This window comes from Stomoxys calcitrans, chromosome 2, assembly GCF_963082655.1.
Source record: "Stomoxys calcitrans chromosome 2, idStoCalc2.1, whole genome shotgun sequence".
Taxonomy (NCBI): domain Eukaryota; kingdom Metazoa; phylum Arthropoda; class Insecta; order Diptera; family Muscidae; genus Stomoxys; species Stomoxys calcitrans.
Window position 1 is genome coordinate 172,707,032 of NC_081553.1, and position 24,560 is coordinate 172,731,591.

General features: G+C 39.7%; 1 long non-coding RNA gene across 1 annotated transcript; it reads right to left on the reverse strand.

Annotated features, from left to right (window-relative positions):
• Positions 1-374: 374 nt before the first annotated feature.
• Positions 375-800, reverse strand: LOC106094142 (uncharacterized). Its single transcript, XR_001222498.2, has 2 exons — positions 601-800; positions 375-516 (listed from the first exon to the last, which is right to left on the reverse strand). It is a non-coding gene; the product is annotated as an uncharacterized LOC106094142 (long non-coding RNA).
• Positions 801-24,560: the final 23,760 nt, after the last annotated feature.

Here is a 24,560-nt window from a genome sequence, read left to right on the forward strand (position 1 = left end):
CCGCGACTGCGTTTGCAGCTACTCCCTATGGAGCATTCCACTATGCGCAACCTGTGGGTGCGCCTGGTAGCTCTCAGCTTAAATTCTTGCGACAATGAAGAACGCCACACAGATTGGTGTTCAAAGTTCCACCCTGTGTGGTGTCCTTAGTTAACCCGTGCCGGGCGTGTTAGCGACTTTTCAAAGTCTCTACTGTGAATCGAACAAACAGCATCAGCAATGGTAAACCGAAGAGTTAAACCATTTTGGCTTACCTATGTAATAGGCTGATAGAAAAAAATCTTTGCCATTTTTTTCCCATTTGTTACAATCGTTGTAAAGTATTCAACATACCAATGCAATGGCTTGAAGACAAAAACTATTAATACTAGCAGTAAACTGTTTCTCCAAATGTTTTACATATTCAAATTTATTTTAAGATGACATCTGACATGTTGTTCCTGTAAAGATTTTGCACTGTTCGTTTGCACTCCAACGCTACACTTCACCAATTTTCACTTGAACGGTTGTTAAAATCTTTAACAGAAATAGAGAAAAAAGTGCTGCAGTTGTTTTACCAGCATTGTCCAAAACCAGAATTACAGATGTTCTTTGTCTTACTTTAAGAACGAAAGATTCCTTGGGCAACTACCTGCATTAATTTTGCACACCCACATGAGTCTTGCCCTCCCACTGTAAAAACAATTGCACAAGTTGTTGTCAATATTGTGGCGGTCCCTTGGTACGGTATTCGTGGTTGTGGACAAGCGAAGAATGACTAAAATGTTTGTGATGGCTAGGTGGAGTACTGATAAATTATTTGATTGGGTACGTGATTTGACAAATAGTTCAACTCATAGTGTTAACTTCCTGTTAAACGTCTGTCAAACATTATCGGATTGAAATATACATTTAAAATGCATATTCAATGTCAAATTGGACAATAAAATGTTAAAACAAATTAAATCTGACCTAGACTGCCAATAATCACGTCATGTGCAGACAGACTGAAGTATAAATGCCGAATATAAGAATTACTTTTGAAAATTTGCAATACTTCGGGCAATTTCTATACAAAAATTAAAACAGAATGCTATGAGTCAATTGCAAAGTATATATTTGTAATTTTATTTTGTTCGTAAAATACTAAAAAGGTCTTTGTATTGAGTTGCCCAAATAGTAATTGCGGATTTTTCATATAGTCGGCGTTGACAAATTTTTTCACAGCTTGTAACTCTGTAATTGCACTCTTTCTTCTGTCAGTTATCAGCTGTTACTTTTAGCTTGCTTTAGAAAAAAAGTATATAAAAGTATATTTGATTAAAGTTCATTCTAAGTTTTATTAAAAATGCATTTACTTTCTTTTAAAAAATCCGCAATTACTTTTTGGGCAACCCAATATATATGGAGCTAAAATTTTAAACAGATAGGTATTCTTTATTCCGATTTTCCGATGTGACTTTGCTTTTTTATAAACTAGCTGGACCGGGCCCACTCCGCAGCGCCTTCTTTTACTTTATATGGAACAAAATTTTCCTTGGAATACTTATTTTTGGCAATTAAAGAGCATTTAGTGAAATACCATGCTACGAAAATAGTATATCGCTTGACTAACAGTTTAACAATATAAGTGCCTTTATATTGTTTGATCTTTTTTGGTTTACGAATTAAAGTTTGGATGTAAAGTATACTCCATCCTTAAAATACTTTATTTCAGCCCGATATCTCATGATATCTGATTTAGGAGTGTTTTCGGGGGTGAGTTGGTCCCCCAGACAATTGGCCCCGAAAAAATATCAACACATCGTGCTCTTCATTCAAATACCACTTATTTAAACCCCATATTGCCATTGGTTTAGGAGAGTTTACACGATGAGGCGTCCCCCAAACACATGACCCCAAAATAAGTTATCAAATTCGTTTTCTAATCTCAAATACCTATCATTTGAGCCACATATTGGCATGGTCGAACAACTTTTTCCCTTTGGGGGGTGTTTTGGGAAAGGGGTGATGCCCTAAATACATGGTCCTACATTTGGAGAACAAATTCGTATTCTACTCCCAAATACCTTTATTTGAGCCCCATATTGCGATGGTCAGTAAAAAATTGCTGTTTGTGGGGTATTTTGGGAAAGGGGTAGATTCTTGCTCTACCCCCAATACCTTTCATTTAAGCTGCACATTGACATGGTCGATAAATATGCCCGATTTAGGGGTGTTTTGGGGATTGGGGTGGTCCCCAAAACACTAAGCCCGGAAAATATATCACCAACGTGCTCGATTCTTATATAACTATATATCATTTATTTGTACCCCATATTGCCACTGGCCTCAAAATTGGATATCAAATTCGTTTTCTAATCTCATTTAAGCTTCTTATTGCAAAAGTCAGCAAAATTTCCGGTTTGGGGTATTGACCCTAAAAACTATGAATATTTAGTTCCACTCTCTTTAAGACCCAAATTGTGTTGGTGAGCAAATATGTCCTACTTGGGGGTTGCTATGGTGGTAGGACGTCTCCTAGACAGTTGGTCCCTAATATTGATATCAGATACGTGGTCTACTCCCAATACCTTTAATTTGAGCCCCATATTTCCATAGACGGCAAACACGACCGGCTGAGGGTGTTTTGGGGGATGGGCGCCACTCAGTGAGTTGGCCTTGAAAATATATATCGGATTCGTGGTCTAATTTAAAACCCCTCTTATTTGAGCCTCATATTGCAATAGTCAGCAAATACCTACTATTTGGGTGGTGTTGTCTGGGTGGCGAGGCCCCGTAGACGCTTTTCCCGAATATTGACCTTTCATTTGAGCCCCATATTGCTATGGTTGTAAATTTGTCCCCTTTGGGGGATGTTTTTGGTAAGAGGCGGCCCCCCAAACACTTGATCTCATATTTGGATATCGGATTCGTTTTCTACATTCAAATACCTTTTATTTAAGCCCCATATTTCCATGGTCACTAAATATGTCCAGTTTGGTGGGTGTTTTGGGGAAGGGTGGACCTCCATAAGCGTGGTCCCACATTTGGATATCAGATTAGTATTATACTCGCAAATACATTTCATTTGAGTCCCATATTGACATGGTCGGTAAATATGTCCGATTTAGGGGTGTTTGGGGTTTGAGGTGGTCACCCTATCACTTGGTCCGACAATTGAATATCAGATACATTTTCTTATCCTAAATACCTTTCATTTGAGTCCCATATTGTCGTGATTGGTCTAAATATATGTTTGGTAGGATTAAGGGTGGGGCAGCCCCCCTAGGTACCCCATGCAAAATTTGGATACCACATTTTTATTTTTAGGTTACTATAGGAGAGCACACAAAATTTCGCTTAAATCGCATCACCCATCTCCGAGATCTGACGTTTCTGAAAATTAGGGTAAGGGGGAGGGTCCGCTCCCACTTCAGATATTAAAAAATGTGGTACCCTATTTTCATCACGGGGTCATTATGCACCATCTGTGAAAATTTCAAGAAAATCGGTCCAGCCGTTTCTGAGTCTATAAGGAACACACTAACAAACACATTGATTTTTATATATAAGAAGAAGACAAGTCGTTTGGGGGCCGCTTCATTGCGCCTTCTCTCACTCTCTATTATCATTTTTAGGTGGGGGAACTTTGCTCTGAATGTGGATATCGAATTAGTGCCACTGTAGCCTATGTCCGCCTTTGACGCTGAATGAATCCTGGCGAGAACATCGGACAAAATTTAAAACAGTGGTTATCCCCATTTAAAAAAAAATCTCCCCAAGGAAGTGTTGCACTGCGGCACGTCGTTCGGACACATCTATAAAAAATAGATCCCGTATCATTGAGTTTAAACTTAAATAGGAAAGCACTCATTGATGTGTGAGAAGTTTGCCCCTGCTCGGTTACTGGGCAAATTTTTACTCTACTCCCAAATGCCTTTCTTGTAAGTCCTATATTATTGTATTGGTAAATATTTCCGGCTTCGTTGGTTTTTCGGGTATGGCCCTAAGAGTAAATTTACGCTTCGTACTGTACTTTCAAATACATATGAGCCATAACGGCATGGTAGGTAAATAAGTTCTCAATCAATCAATTTCCACATCAAATACTTACTTTACTTAAATTGGCTATGACAGAACATTTGTTGCACTACGCGTACGTAGAATAGCGTTCCAAGCGCCTCGATCTTCTGCGCTCATTCTAATCGAGATGTTTCCCACCACTTGATCATTCCATCATGCTTTTGGTCTTCCCGGTTTGCGTGCCCTACCGTGTTTGCCTTCAGAGGTCTTATGTGCTGCAGCTTCTTTATCCATTCTGACAACATGACCTAGCCGAAGCAGCCGTTGTATTCTGATACGTGTAACTATGTTATCGTCGCCATACAGCTCGTGGTTCATACGACGCCTATATTCTCCATTAACGCCAACTGCTCCATATATATTACGAAGAATCTCTCTCTCAAATACTCCAAACACTGCCCCGTTTGCTTTCACAAGAACCCTTGCCTCAGAACCATATAACAACACGGGTAGTATCAGTGTCTTGTATAGTGTAACCTTCGTCTGTCGAGAGGTGGCCTTGTTTCTAAACTGCTACTTAGTCCAAAGAAGCATCTGTTTATTTCAAAAATGTTTTCATTCGTTTCGGTTACGGCGGTGCCGAGGAAGATAAAGCTGCGGACTAGCTGAAAATTGTAGTTCCCAACTTTCTCCATTTTCTTTGTCTGATCGGTCGTACAAGGCATTTTGGGAGTTGAAACCATCCATTTCGTCTTATCTCCATTTACTGCCAGATCCATATTCACTGACTCTCTTTCGATTCTTTCAAAGGCTGCAGTTATTACTTCCGGCGACCGACCTATGATATCGATGTCGTCGGCAAAAGCGATTAGCATATGTTCTCTTGTGATTAGTGTGCCATATCTATTCACATCTGCATCTCGTATAATCTTCTCCAGCAGGATATTAAAGAGATCACATTGTGGAATATTTCGGAGAGATTCTTTCCTATTCTTACTGAGGAACGCGTATCAGCAAGCGTCATCCTGCAGAGTCTTATTAATTTTGCAGGGATACCAAACTCAGACATGGCTTGAAATACCTTTGTACGTAAAGGAGTATCTAAGGCAACTTTGTAGTCAACAAAGAGATGGTAGGTGTTGATTTGTCCTTCTCGGGTCTTTTTCAGGATTTGGCGCAGTGTGAATATCTGGTCCAGGGAGGATTTACCAGGTCTAAAGCCGCATTGGTAGGGCCCAATTATCTCTTTGACTTTAGGTTTTAATCTTTCACACAGTATGCTCGAGAGTATCTTGTATGCGATGGGGAGGAGACTTATTCCTCTGTAGTTGGCACATTCATTCTTGTCTCTTTTCTTGTGTACGGGACATAGTATGATGAGGTTCCAATCATCGGGTATGCGTTATTCTAGCCAGCTTGCGCAGATAAGCTGATTATCAGCGTGTCGCCTCCGGTTTTAAATACAATAGTTCAGCGGGTAACCCGTCGGCTACTGCTGCCTTGTTGTTCTTGAGTCGAGTCACTGATAATTGGCCCTCATTCTGACTAAGAGACAAAAATTCTATAACATCATCAGGGATTGGTTCTGCGGTATCCTCTTCGCCGCCAACGTCGGACACCAGCAGTTGGGTGAAATGTTCTTTCCATATCCTTAGCATGTTATCTGTGTCAGTTACCAGATTTACTTTTGTTGTCTCTGCAGGAGGATGTGCATGCACCAAAACCATCGGTTTGATGTTTTATTCTTTGATAGAATTTCCGGACTTCATTCTGACTCCTGTACATCTCAATTCGCTCACAGTCACACTCACATCTTTCCATTTCCTTTTTCTTTCTGCAGAATAGACGTTTCTCCTCTCTCCTTTTCTCCCGATACCTCTCCTTCATATATGTCGAATTCTTGGTTTCAGTAGCATCTCGACACTTTTGGTCGTACCATGGGTTTTTTGGAGGAGGCTTCCGGTACCCAAGTACGGATTTCGCGGCATTTTCCATGGAGTGGGCAAAAGTTTGCCACTGCGCCATTATATCATCGGAACAAGGAGTGCTTTCATGAAGCAGTTGGGTCAGTCGAGCTTTTCAATTTCCAGCTTCCGCGCAGTGTTCAAACGGGTCCGAACCTTTGCTGCAACAAGGTAATGATCCGAATCTATATTCGCTCCACGGATCGATCGTACATCTAAAACGCTGGATGAATGCCTTCCATCTATCACAACGTGATCAATTTGGTTTCTCGTGTTTTGATCGGGTGACAGCCATGTGGCTTTGTGAATATTTGAATTTTATGTTGAAATCTGGTGCTACTATCTTTTTTTTTTTGTCGCGGCGAAATCGATCAACCCATTACTGGAAGTTATGTCGTGGAGGATAAACTTTCCGACTGTTGGACCTGATTGGACTTCTGAGTCCCAAGATCAACATTTTTAGGTAGTCGAAAACATATTTTGTGTATTGGTGGGTATTCAAATTATTCTAGCCAAAATAACGATTTTTACCCTGAAAGTTTGGTGGTCACTATAAAAACTAATTGGTGAAGTATACATCTCTAAACTTTCTATTATGTACCGGATTTTGATTAATTCCAAGCATTGTAAACTATCTCATACTTGCTAAATGGACCAATGGGCCACCACCACTGCACCAGCAACAAAGGAACTTTGTTCATAAATACTGATAGATCAGTAACATATCAAACCATAAAATCCAATAAAATTCAACAGAAAGTTAATGCCTGGCAAAATCCTTAGCAGCAAAATAATCGCAGACAAATACCATGATACACAAACTGATGTATAAAATTTTCGGCAACGATTAGCAACATTTATTTATTTATCGATTTATCGGGATTTATATCGGCAAGACCGTTGCAGCCGGTGTCATTATTGCTGTTGGCTGCTGATGCAGCGGCTGCTGGTCGTGTTTGGCTGTTTTCCTAACATGTTCTAGGCAGCTAATGGAGCAAATCATAAGAATTTTTAGCCATTGCCAAGGCTTCCAATATCCACGATGACGTTTCGTTCATGCTGCAAACCATAAACAAATATATGTTTTCGTGAGCAAGTGACTGACGTGGCTTTAAGTATGTGAGCGCGCATTGGCACTGGTATCAATGTGGGCCTACAACCCAGCGAACGTTTTGTTTGCTTGAGCTCATGCAAGGCTGCAATTTTTGTAAGTAGTCGAAATCGTTCTGCCATCGAATCTAACAATCAACCGACGAGGTCTGATAAAAAAAAAAAAAAACAAGTAAAAGCGTGCTAAGTTCGGCCGGGCCGAATCTTATATACCCTCCACCATGGATCGCATTTGTCGAGTTCTTTTCCCGGTATCTCTTCTTAGGCAAAAAAGGATATAAGAAAAGAGTTGCTCTGCTATTAAAACGATATCAAGATATGGTCGGGTTCGGACCACAATTAAATTATATGTTGGAGACCTGTGTAAAATTTCAGCCAATTCGTATAAGAATTGCGTAAAATAGAGAGAACGATTTATATGGGATCTGTATCGGGCTATAGAACGATTCAGACCATTATAAACACGTTTGTTGATGGTCATGAGAGGATCCGTCGTACAAAATTTCAGGCATATCGGATAATAATTGCGACCTCTAGGGGTCAAGAAGTCAAGATCCCAGATCGGTTTATATGACAGCTATATCAGGTTAGGAACCGATTTGAACCTTATTTGACACAGTTGTTGAAAGTAAAAATAAAATACGTCATGCAAAATTTCAGCCAAATCGGATAGGAATTGCGCCCTCTAAAAGCTCAAGAAGTCAAATCCCCAGATCTGTTTATATGACAGCTATATCAGGTTATCGACCGATTTCAACCATACTTGGCACAGTTGTTGGATATCATAACGAAATACTTCGTGCAAAAATTCATTCAAATCGGATAAGAATTGTGCCCTCTAGAGGCTCAAGAAGTCAAGACCCAAGATCGGTTTACATGGCAGCTATATCAGGTTATGAACCGATTTGAACCATACTTGGCACAGTTGTTGGATATCATAACAAAACACGTCGTGCACAATTTCATTCTGATCGGATAAGAATTGTGCTCGCTAGAGGCTCAAGAAATCAAGACCCAAGATCGGTTTATATGGCAGCTATATCAGGTTATGAACCGATTTGGACCATACTTGGCACAGTTGTTGGATATAATAACAAAACACGACGTGCAAAATTTCATTCTGATCGGGTAAGAATTGCGCACGCTAGAGGCTCAAAAAGTCAAGACCCAAGATCGGTTTATATGGCAGCTATATCAAAACATGGACCGATATGGCCCATTTACAATACCAACCGACCTACACTAATAAGAAGTATTTGTGAAAAATTTCAAGCGGCTAGCTTTACTCCTTCGGAAGTTAGCGTGCTTTCGACAGACAGACGGACGGACGGACGGACGGACGGACAGACGGACGGACAGACGGACGGACATGGCTAGATCGACATAAAATTTCACGACGATCAAGAATATATATACTTTATGGGGTCTCAGACGAATATTTCGAGTAGTTACAAACAGAATGACGAAATTAGTATACCCCCCATCTTATGGTGGAGGGTATAACAAGTAAAAAGGCATTAAGTTCGGACGGGCCGAACTTTGGATACCCACCACCTCGGGTATATATGTAAACCCCCTTTCGTCACAATCCGGTGAAAATTGGATAACTTATGCAACCAAATTCGGCACGGACATTGAGTGGTCTAATAAATATATGTCGATGTTGAATTTTCCATCGGGCAATAAATAAAGCTTTTATGAGCCCTTAATCGGCATATCGGTCTATATGACAGCTATATCTAAATACAGTCCGATCTTTACCTTATTAGGGTCAGATGGAGGGTGGCCTAATACTACTTACTGTTTCAAATTCCAGCGAAATCGAATAAAAATTAAAGCATTTATGGGCATTCGACCCTTTATCGGAAGATCGGTATATATAGCAGCTATATCACAATATGGTCCGATTTGGCCCGTTCAAGAAATTTACAAGCGTGCGTCAAGAAGACGTATCTGTGCCAAATTTCAGCTCAATATCTTTATTTTTGAAGGCTGTACAGTGATTACAACAGACGGACGGAAAGACGGATGGGCGGACAGACACACGGACATCGTTAAATCGTCTTAAAATTTTACGGCTATTCGAAATACAATATATATACTTTGTAGGGTCGGAAATTGATATTTCGATGTGTTGCAAACGTAATGACTAAATGAATATACTCAATATCCTACGGTGGTGAGTATAACAAGTAAAAGCGTGGTAAGTTTGACCGGGCAGAATCTTGGGAACCCACTACAATGGATTGTGCAAAAAAGTTATACAAAATACATTTAGTTGAAGAGCATTATTTTATTCTTCATACCAAACCTCTGGGCCGAACAAGAATGATGGAGAGACAGTTGTTGGAAGTCATTACAGAACACCGCATGCATAATTTCAGCCAAATTGGACAAAACTTGCGCCTTCCAGAGGCTCAAGAAGTCAAATCGGGAGATCAGTTTATATGGGAGCTATACCTAGATCTGAACCGATGTAGGCCATTTACAATCCCCAATGACCTTCATCAATACTAAGTATCTGTGCAAAATTTCAAGCGGGTAGAAAGCGTTCGACCGCTATCATGATTTCGACAGAAGGACGGACATGGCTAGATAGACTCAAGATGTCGAGATGATCAAGGATATTTATACTTTATGGGCTCCTAGATCAATATTCCAAGGTATTGCACACGGAATAACTAGATTAGTATACCCCATCAATTGGTGGTCGGTATAAAAAAAACAAGTAAAAATATGTAAACAATCTTTCGTCATAATCCGTGGCAAAACGCATCATTAAGGCCCCCGTAGCAGCTATATCAAAATATGGTTCGATTTGGACCAAATTCGGCATGGACATTAGTACAAGTCTAATAAGTACAAGTCATTGTTCCATTTTGCAGAACAAAATACTGGTTTCTTTGGTAGCTATATCCAAATAAAAACCGATCCGAACCATATACGACACAGATGTCGAAAACCCTAACATAAGTCACTGTGTCAAATTTCAGCCAAATTGGGATATAAATGCGACTCTAATGGATGAAAGACCTTAAATCGAGAGACCCGTCTATATAGCAGCTTTATTCAAGTCTGAACCGGTCTGGGCCAAATTGCAGAGGGTTATCGAAGGCCCTAACACGAATCACTGTCCAAAATGTCGGCAAACTCGGATAATAAAAGCTGCTTTTATGGGCCCAAAACCTTAAATCAAGAGATCGATATATGGCAACTATATCCAAATTTGGACCGATCTGGCCCAAGTTGAAGAAGAATGTTGAAGGTCCTAACACAACTCACTGTCCCAAATTTCGGCGAAATCGGAGAATAAATGTGACGTTTATATGACTAAAACTTTAAATCGACGGATCAGTATATATGGTGGCTATATCAAGGTATGGTCCAATACAGCCCATCTTCGAACTCTACCTGCCTATGGACAAAAAAAGAGTATGTGTAGCGTGATTTCAACAGATAGACGGACGGACATGGCTAGACCGTCTTAGGTTTTTACGACGATCGCGAATAAAGATAATCTATAGGGTCGGAAGAAGATATTTCGATATATTGGAAACGGTCTGATAAAATTAATATACCTCCATCCTTCGGTTCGTAGTATAAAAACAAGTAAAAGCGTGATAAGTTCGGCCCGGCCGAATCTTATATACCCTCATCCATGGATCGCATTTGTCGAGTACTTTTCCCGGCATCTCTTCTTAGGCGAAATAAAAAGGAAAAAAGTAAACATTTGCTATGCTATTAGAGCGATATCAAGATATGGTCCGGTTCAGGACAACAATTAAATGATATTTTGGAGACCTGTGTAAAATTTCAGCCAATTCCAATAATAATTGCGGCCTTCAAGAAGTAAAATAGAGAGATCGATTCGATCGTTCAAGAAGTAAAATAGAGAGATCGATTTATATGGCAGCTGTATCAGGCTATAGACCGAGTAAGACCATAATAAACACGTATGTTGATGGTTATAAGAGGATCTATCGTACAAATCATATCAGGCAAATCGGATAATAATTGCGACCTCTAGAGGCTCAAGAAGTCATGATCCCGGATTGTTTTATATGGCAGCTGTATCAGCTTATGAACCGATTGGAACCTTTTTTAAAACAGTTGTTGAAAGTAAAAATAAGATACATCATGCAAAATTTCAGCCAAATCGGATAGGAATTGCGCCCTCTAGAAGCTCAAGAAGTCAAATCCCCAGATCTGTTTATATGACAGCTGTATCAGGTTATAAACCGATTTAAACTATACTTGGCATAGTTGTTGGATATCGTAACAAAATACTTCGTGCAAAAATTCATTCAAATCGGATAAGAATTGCGCACTGTAGACGCTCAAGAAGTCAAGACCCAAGATCGTTTTATATGACATCTATATCAGGTTATGGACCGATTTGAACAATACTTGGCACTATTGTTGGATATCGTAACAAAACACCCCAGCTTTGGATATCGTAACAAAACACCCCAGAGTTGCGCACTCTAGAGGCTCAAGAAGTCATGACTCAAGATCGGTTTATATGGCAGCTATATCAGAACATGGACCGATATGGCCCATTTACAATCCCAACCGACCTACACTAATAAGAAATATTTTTGCAAAATTTCAGGCGGCTAGCTTTACGCCTTCGAAAGTTAGCGTGCTTTCGACAGACAGACGGACGGACGGACAGACGGACGGACAGACGGACGGACAGACGGACGGACAGACGGACATGGCTAGATCGACATAAAATGTCACGACGATCAAGAATATATATACCTTATGGGGTCTCAGACGAATATTTCGAGTAGTTACAAACAGAATGACGAAATTAGTACACCCTCATCCTATGGTGGAGGGTATAAAAGCAGTGAGTTATATTTAGCCTCCTGATATCCGACCTAAATATGGTTCAAATCGGACTATATTTAGATATAGCTGCCATATAGGCCGATCTGCCGTTAAGGGGACTGAGGCCCATTAAATCTTTAGTTAATACTTGATTTCGCTGAAATTTTAAAAAGTGAGTAGGTTAAGACCTCCCAACATGCGACCTTAATACAGTTCAGATCGGTTTATAATTGGATATATCTGCCATAAAGACCAATATTTTGTTCTACAAAATTGAATAGTGACATATATATTAGACCACTCAATGTCCGTGCCGAATTTGGGTGCTTAAGTTACCCATATTTCACCGGATTGTGACGAAATGGGATTTACATATATACCCGAGGTGGTGGGTATTATTGGGTTCGATTCCCACCAAGGCCTGGTCTGTCGCTATTATGGTATCACAATGGACTAAAATTGTCTAAGTGAGTCTGCTTGGAAATTTGGTCGGAACTTAAAGAAATGTTACAAATGGAAGGATTACTTAGGTTTTGGGTATAAAATATGTGCATATCTAAAATGCTACAAGTAGAAAGGTTTAAGAAGACGTATTGAATTTCTCAAAATTGTCGCTGGGTTTCCCTAATATTGAATTATGACTGTAATAATTGCAATGGGCTGTTTGGTTTTCAAATGTCTTTGCTGTTGTTGTGTTAGATGGATAATCGAATGTCCGTTTGTTTTATTACAGTGGAATTATCATTTTTCTTAAGGTTTTCATGGATGACACAGATGTGTTGCATGTGCAGCACCAACCAAACAACCGAGCCAAACAGCACCAGCACCAACCTATGCAGCTATAGCCACACAACGCTAAGCGACGCTGGCTTTTTTTTGCCAGAAGTCTGCTAAACAAAGGACGAGTAACTGTGGGTTTTCCGTTTTCCTTTTACATGGTGAAAAACATTGCATGATTTCCTTCATGTATTTCTAAACAAAAAGAAGAAAAAAATAAAACAAAATCGAAAACATTTGGACAAACGGATGGATGGAAGGACGGGCTGATGAACACACATGAGCGATCATTTGATTTCCGAATTATTATTTCTTCGGCCGCAACGTACCTATCGGTGGTTTCATGTTCTTCCTCCACTTGGCTTATGTGACTCTAAATATGTTTGTTTTTGTTTTTGTTTTTGGAAATTTCTATTTGTTTGTATCTGTATAATTTCGCAAATGATAAGTTTACCTTAAAGGAAATTATCGGCGTTTTGGCCAGTCGAAGAGCCAAAGCATAGGTGGGTCTTAAAGGAAAGGCAAGAAGAAGAGAGCGCTGACTACTAGTACCAGTGCCATTGGTGCACCAGTGCATGTAAGTTGCCACCTCTTGTATCCTCCTTCATAAGCGTGGCCGTGAAGGCCTCTATGCATGCATGTCCGACGGACAGTTATTCAGATAGGCAGGCGCTCAAAACATGCTGTTTGTCCACATACATCCATATCCATGCCGTATGTACATACGTATGTATGTACGTCCATCCATCTGTCCTACCAGCTGGCCGCATGTTTTCTGCTGGTGTCTGTCGGTCTGTGGCATGTTAAATATTCGGTTGTCTTCCTGATTATACACAATAAAAGTAACACATTTCTGGCTGTAAGTATGATTTTCGTTTTGCATGCAATTTAGCTTTGTTTTGTGCCCATTTCTACCTTCTTCTCTATCGCTGGCTCATTTTCTATTTCGTTGCGGACTCTTCCAAAAAACACACAACAAATATTACTTCACTAACTGCAGGTGATAACACGTAAGTCACCGGAGGCAAAATATTAACAAACATGCTAATGCTCAAATATTTGTTAATTCTCAAAAATTGCCAGCAACGCGGTCACAATCTGTGTTGGCTTTACAAATTCTCATTGCACATGCATTACGCCTCAATGATAATGATGATGATGATGAGACTATGACCATGTTTTAGTCAAATATGCTGGTAATTACATTGACCTCTTATCGTGGCTGCTTCTTCTGAAGATTTGAAAACGTTATGGTTTATCCCTAGGATATATGTCTGTAAGAAAATTTGAGTAATGAAATTGCCAAAATTTCAAAGGCCCATAGTTTTCTCTTAAATTACCCACCTTTGAAGGATGGGGGTTTATTCATTTTATCATTCCATTTGCAACACATCGAAATATCCATTTCCGACCCTATAAAGTATATATATTCTTGATCAGCGTAAAAATCTAAGACGATCTAGACATGTCCGTCCGTCTGTCCGTCTGTCTGTTGAAATCACGAAATCACTCTACAGTCTTTAACAAGTAAAAGCGTGCTAAGTTCGGCCGGGTCGAATCTTATATACCCTCCACCATGGATCGCATTTGTCGAGCTCTATTCCCGGCATCTCTTCTTAGGCAAAAAAAAAAAACAACATGATAATAGAAAATATTTACTCTGTTATTAGAGCGATATCAAGATACAGTCCGGTTTGGACCACAATTAAATTATATGTTGGAGACCTATGTAAAATGTTAGCCAATTCAAATAAGAATTGCGCCCTTTTGGGGATCAAGAAGTAAATAGAGAGATCGATTTATATGGGAGCTGTATCTGGCTATACACCGATTCAGACCATAATAAACACGTATATTGATGATCATGAGAGGATTCGTCGTACAAAATTTCAGCAAATCGGATAATAATTGCGACCTCTAGAGGCTCAAGAAGTCAAAATCCCAAATCGGTTTATATGGCAGATATATCATGTTATAGACCGATTTAAACCATACTTGACACAGTTGTTAGATATCATAACAAAATACTTCGTGCAAAATTTCATTCAAATGGGATAAGAATTGCGCCCTCTAGTGGCTCAAGAAGTCAAGATCCAAGATCGGTTTATATGACAGCTATATCAGGTTATAGACCGATTTGAACCATACTTGACACAGTTATTGAATATCATAACAAAACATGTCGTGCAAAATTTCATTCAAATCAGATAAGAATTGCGCCCTCTAGAGGCTCAAGAATTCAAGACAAAAGATCGATTTATATGACAGCTATATCAGGTTACGGACCGACTTAAACCATACTTTGCACAGTTGTTGGATATCATAACAAAATAAGAATTGCGCCCTCTAGAGGCGCAAGAAGTCAAGACCCAAGATCGGTTTATATGGCAACTATATCAAAACATGGACCTATATGCCCCATTTACAATCCCAATCAACCTACACTAATAAGAAGCATTTGTGCAAAATTTATAGGGGCTAGCTTTACTTATTCGAAAGTTAGCGTGCTTTCGACAGACAGACGGACGGACATGGCTAGATCGACTTAAAATGTCACGACGATTAAGAACATATATACCTTATGGCATCTCAGACGAAGATCTCGAGTAGTTACAAACAGAATGACGAAACTAACATTCCCCCATCCTTTGGAGCAGGGCATACAAATAGAGATATTGAGCTGAAATTTTCCACTGTTTTTTTTTTTGTCCATAAGCAGGTTAAGTTCGAAGATGGAAGAAGAAGAAGCTATATCGGACTATATCTTGATATAGCCCCCCAATATATAGACCGATCGGTCGATTTAGGGTCTTAGGCCAATAAAAGCCACATTTATTATTCGATTTTGCTGAAATTTGGGACGGTCAGTTGTGTTAGGCTCTTCGACATCCTTCGTCAATTTGGCCCAGATCGGTCCAAATTTGGATATAGCTGCCATATAAACCAATCCTCCGATTTTGGGTCATAGGTCCATAAAAGCCACATTTATTATATTATATAGCTGCCATATAGACCGATCCACCGATTTAGGGTCTTAGGCCCATAAAGCCACATTCATTATCAGATTTCGCTGAAATTCGGCACAGTAAGTTGTGTTAGGCTTTGGATTTAGCTGCCACATAGACCGATATATAGCTGCCACATAGACCGATACTCATTTATTACCCGATTTTGCTGAAATTTGGGACAGTGAGTTGTATTAGGCCCTTCGACATCCTTCTGCAATTTCACTCAGATCGGTCCAAATTTGGATATAGGTGCCATATAGACCGATCTCTCGATTTAATGTTTTGGGACCATAAAAAGCGCATTTATTGTCCAATGTTGCCGAAATTTGGGACAATGAGTTAAGTTATGCCCCTTCACATATTTCTGCAATTTGGTCTAGATCGATCAAGATTTGCATATAGCTGCCATATAGACCGATCTTTCGATTTAAGATTATGGGCCCATAAAAGGCGCATTTATTGTCAGATTTCAGTGAGTTGTGTTGGGCTCTTCGAAATTTTTCTGAAACTTGGCCGAAATCGGTCCAGATTTGGAAATAGCTGCCATGTAGACCGATATCTCGATTTAAACTCTTGGCACCATAAAAGGCGCATTTATAATCCGATTTCACAGAAATTTGTCACAGTGACTTATGTTAGGCTTTTCAATATCCGTGTCGTTTAATTTTCAGATCGGTTTATTTTTAATTATAGCAACTTAGAAGACTAATATTTTGTTATACACAATTGAACAATGACTTGTACCTATTGTACCTATTTGACTAACATCGGTTCAGATTTGGATATAGCTACCATATAGACCGATCCTCCGATTTAGGGTCTAAGGCCCGCGATTTTGATGAAATTTGAGACAGTGAGTTTAGTTAGGCTCTTCGATGTCCTTCTTCAATTTGGCCCAGATCGGTCCAGATTTGAATATAGCTGCCATATAGACCGATCTCTCGATTTAAGGTTTTGGGCCCATAAAAGGCGCATTTATTGTCCGATTTCGCCGAGAATTTGGGACAGTGCTTTGTGTTAGGCTCTTCGACATTTTTCTCCAACTTGTCCCAATCGGTTCAGATTTGGATATAGCTGCCATGTAGACCGACATCTCCTTTTAAAGTCTTGGTCCCGATATAAAGTCTTGGCCTCGATTTAAAGGCACATTTATAATCCGATTTCATTGAAGTTTGATACAGGGACTTATGTTAGGGTTTTTGACATCCGTGTCGTATATGGTTCAGATGGGTTTATTTTTAGGTATAGCTACTAAAAAGAACAACATTTTGTTGTGCACAATTGAGCAATGACTAGTACTCATTAGTATGAGGTCCAAATTGGAACATATTTCGATATAACTGCTATGAGACACAAGGTATGCAACTTCACCGGATTTTGACGAAAGGAGGTTTACATATATACCCGAGGTAGTGGGTATCCAAAGTTCGGGCGGGCCGAACTTAACGCCTTTTTACTTGTTTTTTGATAGGCAGGTTAAGTTCGGAGATGGGCCTGATATGGCCCTAATGATATAGGCTTGTAGACGCTGTATTTATTTTCCGATTTCAATGAAATTGAGTACAATGTTTCTTGCTAAGATCATCGTCACCTGCGCCGAAAAAGGTTCAGATCGGTCTTTTATCATTTTAAAATTTAAGGTCCTAGGCCAATCAAAGCCATATTTGTTACCCGATTTCGCTGAAACTTTGCACTATGATTTTTGCTAAGATCCACGACATCCGTGCCGATTATGGTTTAAATCGGTCTTTACTCCATATAGACCGATCTCCAGATCTCCAGATTTATATCAATAAAAGCTAAATTTTTTACCCGATTTGGCTGAAGTTTATGGCAATGTTTTTTGTTTAGATCCCCGACACCTGCAAACATGGTCCAGATCGGTTTGTATCTTAATATAGACCCCATATAGACCGATATCCTGATTTAAAGTCTTAGGACGATAAAACTTAATGTTTTGCCCAACTTATTACAGTGAGCTGTGTTGAACCCTTTGACGTCCGCGTCGATTGTTGTTTTGGATCAAACGAATTTTGTTGACCGATATCCCTATTGAGGATATCGACCATTCCCCGATTTTGCTGACATGAAGTAGAGTGAGCTATGGTAACCCCTTATTCATCCTCCCCAAATATGGTGCAGATGGAATCATATTTGGATATAGATGCTGTATATATCGATCTTCCGATTTATGGTCTTGAACCCATATAAAACTCTTATTACCAGATTTTGGGAATCGGACTGCATTTTCCATCGAATTTTAACGAAATGTTGTTTAAAATGTTTTTTGTACCCGAGGTGATGGGAATCCAAAGTTCGATCAGTCCGTTCCACTTGTTATCCTTCCGTTTGAAACACCACGAAATGTCAATTTTTGATCATATGTCGATCTATATAATGATAAGCTTCCATTAGACCGATTTACCGATTTAGGGTTTAATGGACCTAAATTAAATTAAAAACACATGTATTGTCAGATTTCAATGAAATTTGGCAGAGTGAGCTTTTTTAGGCTTTTCGACATCCGTTCCCTATATGGTTCAGATCGGTGTATACTTGGATAAATCTGTCATATAAACCGATCTCCCAATTTAAGTTCTTGGTCCCATTAATGGTGAATTTTCAACCGATTTCGTTGTAATATGGCAATAAAATATGAAAAGCATGCCATGCTTACTAAAATCGTAGATAAAGTCTCAAATAATTTGGCATCGACTTAATACATTCATATACAATATATTTATTTTCTTCGACTATGCTGGCCATTGTAAGCAGAAATCTCATACTTGTCTTAATACATTTGTATATGACTCTTGTAAAGTTGTCAGATTATGGTTGGGAAATAATAGAGAAAAACAAATAAACAAATGTCGCATATTATCATGACTTGCTAGGAAGACAAGTGGACAGACCGCCACCACACTGTCGGCAAAGGCCCCAAACTATTCGCGGACAGACGAACTGGGATAAGGCTTAGGAGCATTCTTCCAGATTCACACGGTATGTTCCGCTCATCATACAATTTAATTGTAATGCCATCCATGGAGGTGTATGAGTACGTGTCTAACCCGCCAACATCATCGACAGTGGCAGAGTCATTCCATTCAACGAGACGATAAGGAGGATGCGGATGATGCGGACGGCGATGATGATGACAACACAGTCTCATATGAATACAGTCTATCTGTGTGAGCATGCGCATGCGCAAACAACTGCCGTCTGCGGTAGTCGGTGGAGTGCGCATTGCGGTTGTGGGTTGTTTAGAGTCGAAAATGTGTCTTAGATGTGTTATGAGATTTTCATAAAATGATAATCGTGGCTTAAAGTGTTATCTTTCGACGGCCTGTTGACTGTTAAGCGTGGACTTGATGCTGCTGCCGTTGCTCTATGTCTCTGGGCTACGAGTATCACATGGGGTAACATGGGTGACAAAACAATTACTGAACTTTGACAAATTTTGGTGTTCCTCCATCTGCCACATGACTTTGTGCATGTTAAGCGTTTGGGGTCAAAAATGTTAACCGAAATCAATGGTAAACCTAAATATGCATACATTCATATGTGTCTACGCTCGCTGCCACAGAGATGGATAAACACTTTTTAGTGTCAGTATTTGCTTGCAAAGAGGCGCATACGTGTTGTTAGTTTTGTGTCATTTCGGTTTATTACAAATTAGAAATGGTGGGATTTTAAGCCATTAACGGAAGTAGAACGAACAAGTGGAAGTGTCGGAATGATATGGAGGAATTATCTTTCCCACGATCAAAGTCAATTAAATTTCTGTTTTGTTTCTTCCACGAGTGTTGTAGAACTCAACCCGTCAAAGGTGATCAATAAAAAGGCAAAAACTGGCAAAAAAAAATGTTGGCTCTACATTTCTTACTAATTGGTTTTCATACCCTTTACCATAGAACGGGATTATTAGGTACCCTGCTTGACATGTGTAATCGATTGCACCAAATCTACCGGTCTTACACTGGGGAATTAGTTACCTGTCACAGGACAGGGCATTAAGAGATTCAATTGTTATAACTTATGATTTTTATACCCACCACCGAAGGATTTGGGTATATTCATTTTGTCATTCCGTTTGCAACACATTGAAATATCCATTTCCGACCCTATAAAGTATATATATTCTTGATCAGCTTAAAAATATAGGACGATCTAGCCATGTCCGTCCGTCTGTCTGTTGAAATCACGCTACAGTCTTAAAAAATGCAGATATTGAGCTGAAATTTTGCACAGATTCTTTTTTTGTCCATAAGCAGGTTAAATTCGAAGATGAGCTATATCGGACTATATCTTGATATAGCCCCCATATAGACCGATCCGCCGATTAAGGGTCTTAGGCACATAAAAGCCTCATTTATTGTCCGATTTTGCTGAAATTTGGGACAGTGAGTTGTGTTAGGCCCTTCGACATCCTCCTTTAATTTTTGCCAGATCGGTCCAGATTTGGATATAGCTGCCATATAGACCGATCTGCCGATTTAGTGTCTTAGGCCCATAAAATCCATGTTTATTATCCAATTTTGCTGACATTTGAGACAGTGAGTTATGTAAGGCCCTTCGACATCATTCTTAAATTTGGCCCAGAGCGGTCCAGATTTGGATATAGCTGCCATATAGACCAATCTCTCGATTTAGGGTCTTAGGTCCATAAAAGCCACATTTATTAGCCGATTTTGCTGAAATTTGAGATAGTGAGATGTGTTAGGCCCTTTGACATCCTTCTTCAATTTGGCTCAGATTGGTCCAGATTTGACCATAGCTGCCATGTAGTCCGATCTCTCCATTTAAGGTTTTGGGCCCATAAAAGACGCATTTTTTGTTCCATGTCGCCGAAATTTGGGACAGTGAGTTAAGTTCAGCCCTTTGACATACTTCAGCAATATGGCACAAATCATAAAGATTTGCCATATAGGCCGATCATCCGGTTTAGTGTTTTAGACGCATAAAAGCCACATTTATTAACCGATTTTGCTGAAACTTGGGACAGTGAGTTGTGTTAGGCCCTTCAACATTAGTTTTCAATTTAGCCTAGATCGGTTCAGATTTGGATATGGCTGCCACATAGACCGATCCACATATTTAGAGTCTTACGCCCATTAAAGCAACATTTATTATTCGATTTAGCTGAAATTTGGGACAATGAGATATGTTAGGCCCTTTGACATCCTTCTTCAATTTGGTCCAGATCGGTCCACATTTGGATATAGCTGCCATATAGACCGATCCATCGATTTATGGTCTTAGGCCCATAAAAGCCACATTTATTATCCGATCTAACTTAAATTTGGGTTAGTAAGATGTGTTAAGCTCTTCAATATTATTCTTTAATTTGGCTCAGATCGGTGAACATAGCTGCCGACCTCTCTATTTAAGTTTTTGGGCTCATAAAAGGCGCATTTATTGTCTAATGTCGCCGAAATTTGAGAATGTGGGTTGTGTTACGCCCTTCGACATCTTTTTTCAATAAGGCCCAGATCGGTAAGGATTTGGATATAGCTGCCATGTAGACCTATCCGCCGGTTTAGGCTCTTAGGCCCATAAAAGCCACATTTATTATCCGATTTTGTTGAAATTTGGGACAGTGAGTTTTATTCATTTTTCTCCGGATTTTGAAGAAAGGTGGTTTACGTATATACCCGAGGTGGTGGGTATCCAAAGTTCGGCCCGGCCGAACTTAACGCCTTTTATACCCTCCACCATAGAATGGGGGTGTACTAATTTCATCATTCTGTTTGTAACTGCTCGAAATATTCGTCTAAGTCCCCATAAAGTATATATATTCTTGATCGTCATGACATTTGAAGTCGAACTAGCCATGTCCGTCTGTCTGTCGAAAGCACGCTAACTTTGGAAGGAGTAAAGCTAGACGCTTGAAAATTTGCACAAAAATTTCTTATTAGTGTAGGTCAGTTGGGTTTGTAAATGGGCTATATCGGTCTACGTTTTGATATAGCTGCCATATAAATCGATCTGGGATCTTGACTTCGTGAGCCGCTAGAGGGCACAACTCTTATCCGATTTGGCTGAAATTTTGCATGAGGTGTTTTGTTTTGACTTCCAACAACTGTATTAAGAATGGTTCAAATCGGTCCATAACCTGATATAGCTGCCATCTAAACCGATCTGGGATTTTTATTTCTTGAGCCTCTAGAGGACGCAATTGTTATCCGATTTGGCTGAAATTTAGCTTGAGATGTTTGTTATGACTTTCAGCAACTGTGCTAAGAATAGTTCAAATCGGTCCATAACCTGATAAAGCTGTCATATAAATCGATCTGGGGTCTTGCCTTCTTGAGCCACTAGAGGGCGCAATTATCATCCGATTTAGCTGAAAAGTTTTACAACGGCTTCTCTCATGACCATTAATATACGTCTCATGACCATTAATATACGTGGCATGAATCGGTTTATAGCCTAATACAGCTCCCCTATAAACTGATCTCCCTATTTTACTTCTTCAGCCCCTAAAGTACGCAATTCTTACTAGATTTTGCTGAAATTTTACAGAATGACTTCTACTATGCTCTCCAACATTCAGTTCAGTTATGGTCCGAAATGAACCATTACTTGATATTGTTCCAATAACATAGCTATTCTTTTCTTTTATCCTTTGTTTGCCCAAAAAGAGATACCGTGGCAAGAGCTCGTTTAATGCGATCCATGGTGGAGGCTATATAAGATTCGTTCGGCCGAACTAAGCAAGCTTTTACTTGTTAATTGTTTCATAAATAACTACCTATTACGAGTTGTAGAATGTTCTTCCGGAGCGAAATAGCAAAACGTCAGCTTCACTCAACTGCTCAAACAGGAAGGATATGCCAACAAACAATCATTAAATAATGTTATCATAACTTGTGCTGCTTTAATAAAGTTTTCGTAGGTTACGTCTGTTTGTGGTTGTCATAATTGGTCTACCAAAGAGGCTACTGAAGCAGCTGTTCGCGAATTCTTTTAATTGGATTACTTTATCAAACCGTATGTGAAGATTCATGCTGAGTGACAAAATGCTGTTGTTTCAGCAAGCGTAGAAATATTGCTAAACTGCTATTTATCTCTCTGGGCTATTTTATCCGACCACCTGGAAAAACTATGGATCTGGGCCTAGGAATAAAACCACTAAAAATATGTACCAACAATATTGGATAGTCATATATTTTTGAATCGTTAAATTATTGCACCGCACTTCTTCAACAGTTTCATTGCAGATAGATGACATTACAGCAGCCATTGTTAATATACCAAAGAAATGTTGGCGAGAATTGTATGCAGAAATGAGAGAAAGGCAACTATAGCATTGGAGAGAGCAACACTAACTTCAACATAAATCTGAAACATATACGACTACATATACGATACGAGGGGCTTAACTTAACTCACTATCCCAAATTATGGCGACATCAGACAATAAATGCGCCTTTTATGGGCCCAAAACCTAAAATCGAGGTTTCGGTCTATATGGCAGCTATATCCAAATCTGGACCGGTCTATGCCATTTTGCAGAAAAACACAACTCACTGTCCCAAATTTTTACGATATCGGACAATAAATGTGCCTTTTATGGGTCCAAAAACTTAAATCGTGAAATCGGTCTATATGACAGCTATATTCGAATATGAACCGATCTGGGCCAAATTGAAAAAGATGTTGAAAGGCCTAACACAACTAACTGTCCCAAATTTCGGCGACATGTGAATGAACCGACACACATTTCTTGCGTCGAAGTGCACCAACATAATACTCTTGACCTATTCTTAACTTCACACTCTGAGAAGTATGAAGTTAATGTCCTTGCGCTTCCTGGTAATTCCGATCACTGCACCATTTCAGCGTACTTTTCGTATTGTGCTCTTTGCGCCGCCTCTTCCCCAGCCCCGAAGCGGTCCATTTTTGTATACGAAAGAGCACATTAGGCTGAGCTCAACGAATTTTTCCAGCATTTTAATTCGAAACTTTGTTTTCTAAACGGTGACGTAAATGCTGCAGCCGAAATGGTGCAGGAAGTAATATTAATAGGAATGAGATCGTTCATTATGACTAAGAATTTATCGGTAAATCATAAGACAAAATTTGGTTTAACGGGGAATGCAGAGATGCTGTCAGATCAAAAGAGGATGCATTTAGGACTTGGCGTCTGAACAAAAATGCCAATACCGAAATGCTGCGCAAAAAGGCAAGAATTTCGTGTGCCAGAGTACTTAGACAAGAATAGTTTCTTTTCGAACAGCGTCTTCGTGCCTAAGTTATTGCTTCTCCGAGAGGAAGCAAGAGCTTTTGGTCATTCGTAAAAAGAGTAAAGGGCAAACCATCGGCAATCCCAACTCTTGTTAAGGATGATCAGGTATTCACTGACCTGGTTGATAAGGCTAATCTACTGGCTGAAATGTTTGCAGGAAATTCTTCCTTGCCGTTTAGCAATCAACCACTCCCTGTGATTGATAGTGTACCTAGTTCGATGCCTCAGATATTCTTTCGAACACATGGAGTTAAAAGGGTCCTTTCAGATTGCGACGTTAATAAATCTCCGGGCCCGGACGGTATTACAACACTTGTCCTTTGTAAGTGTTCTTCGACGCTTGGTCGTCCACTACACAACCTTTTCAACCTTGCTTACCGTGCGGGTGTTTTCCCAGCGCGTTGAAAGGTTGCGAACGTTCAGCCCATCCCCAAAAAAGGTGGGGCGAACAACCCTGCGAATTACCGGCCAATTGCGATACGCTCCGCACTCTCCAAGATTATGGAGAAGATGGTTAACCATCATCTTGTTAGATACTTAGAGTCCAATGGCCTTCTTAGCGACAGACAGTATAGGTTCCGCAAAAATCGCTCTACGGGAGACCAAATAGCATTTTTGTCGGAACGATGGAGT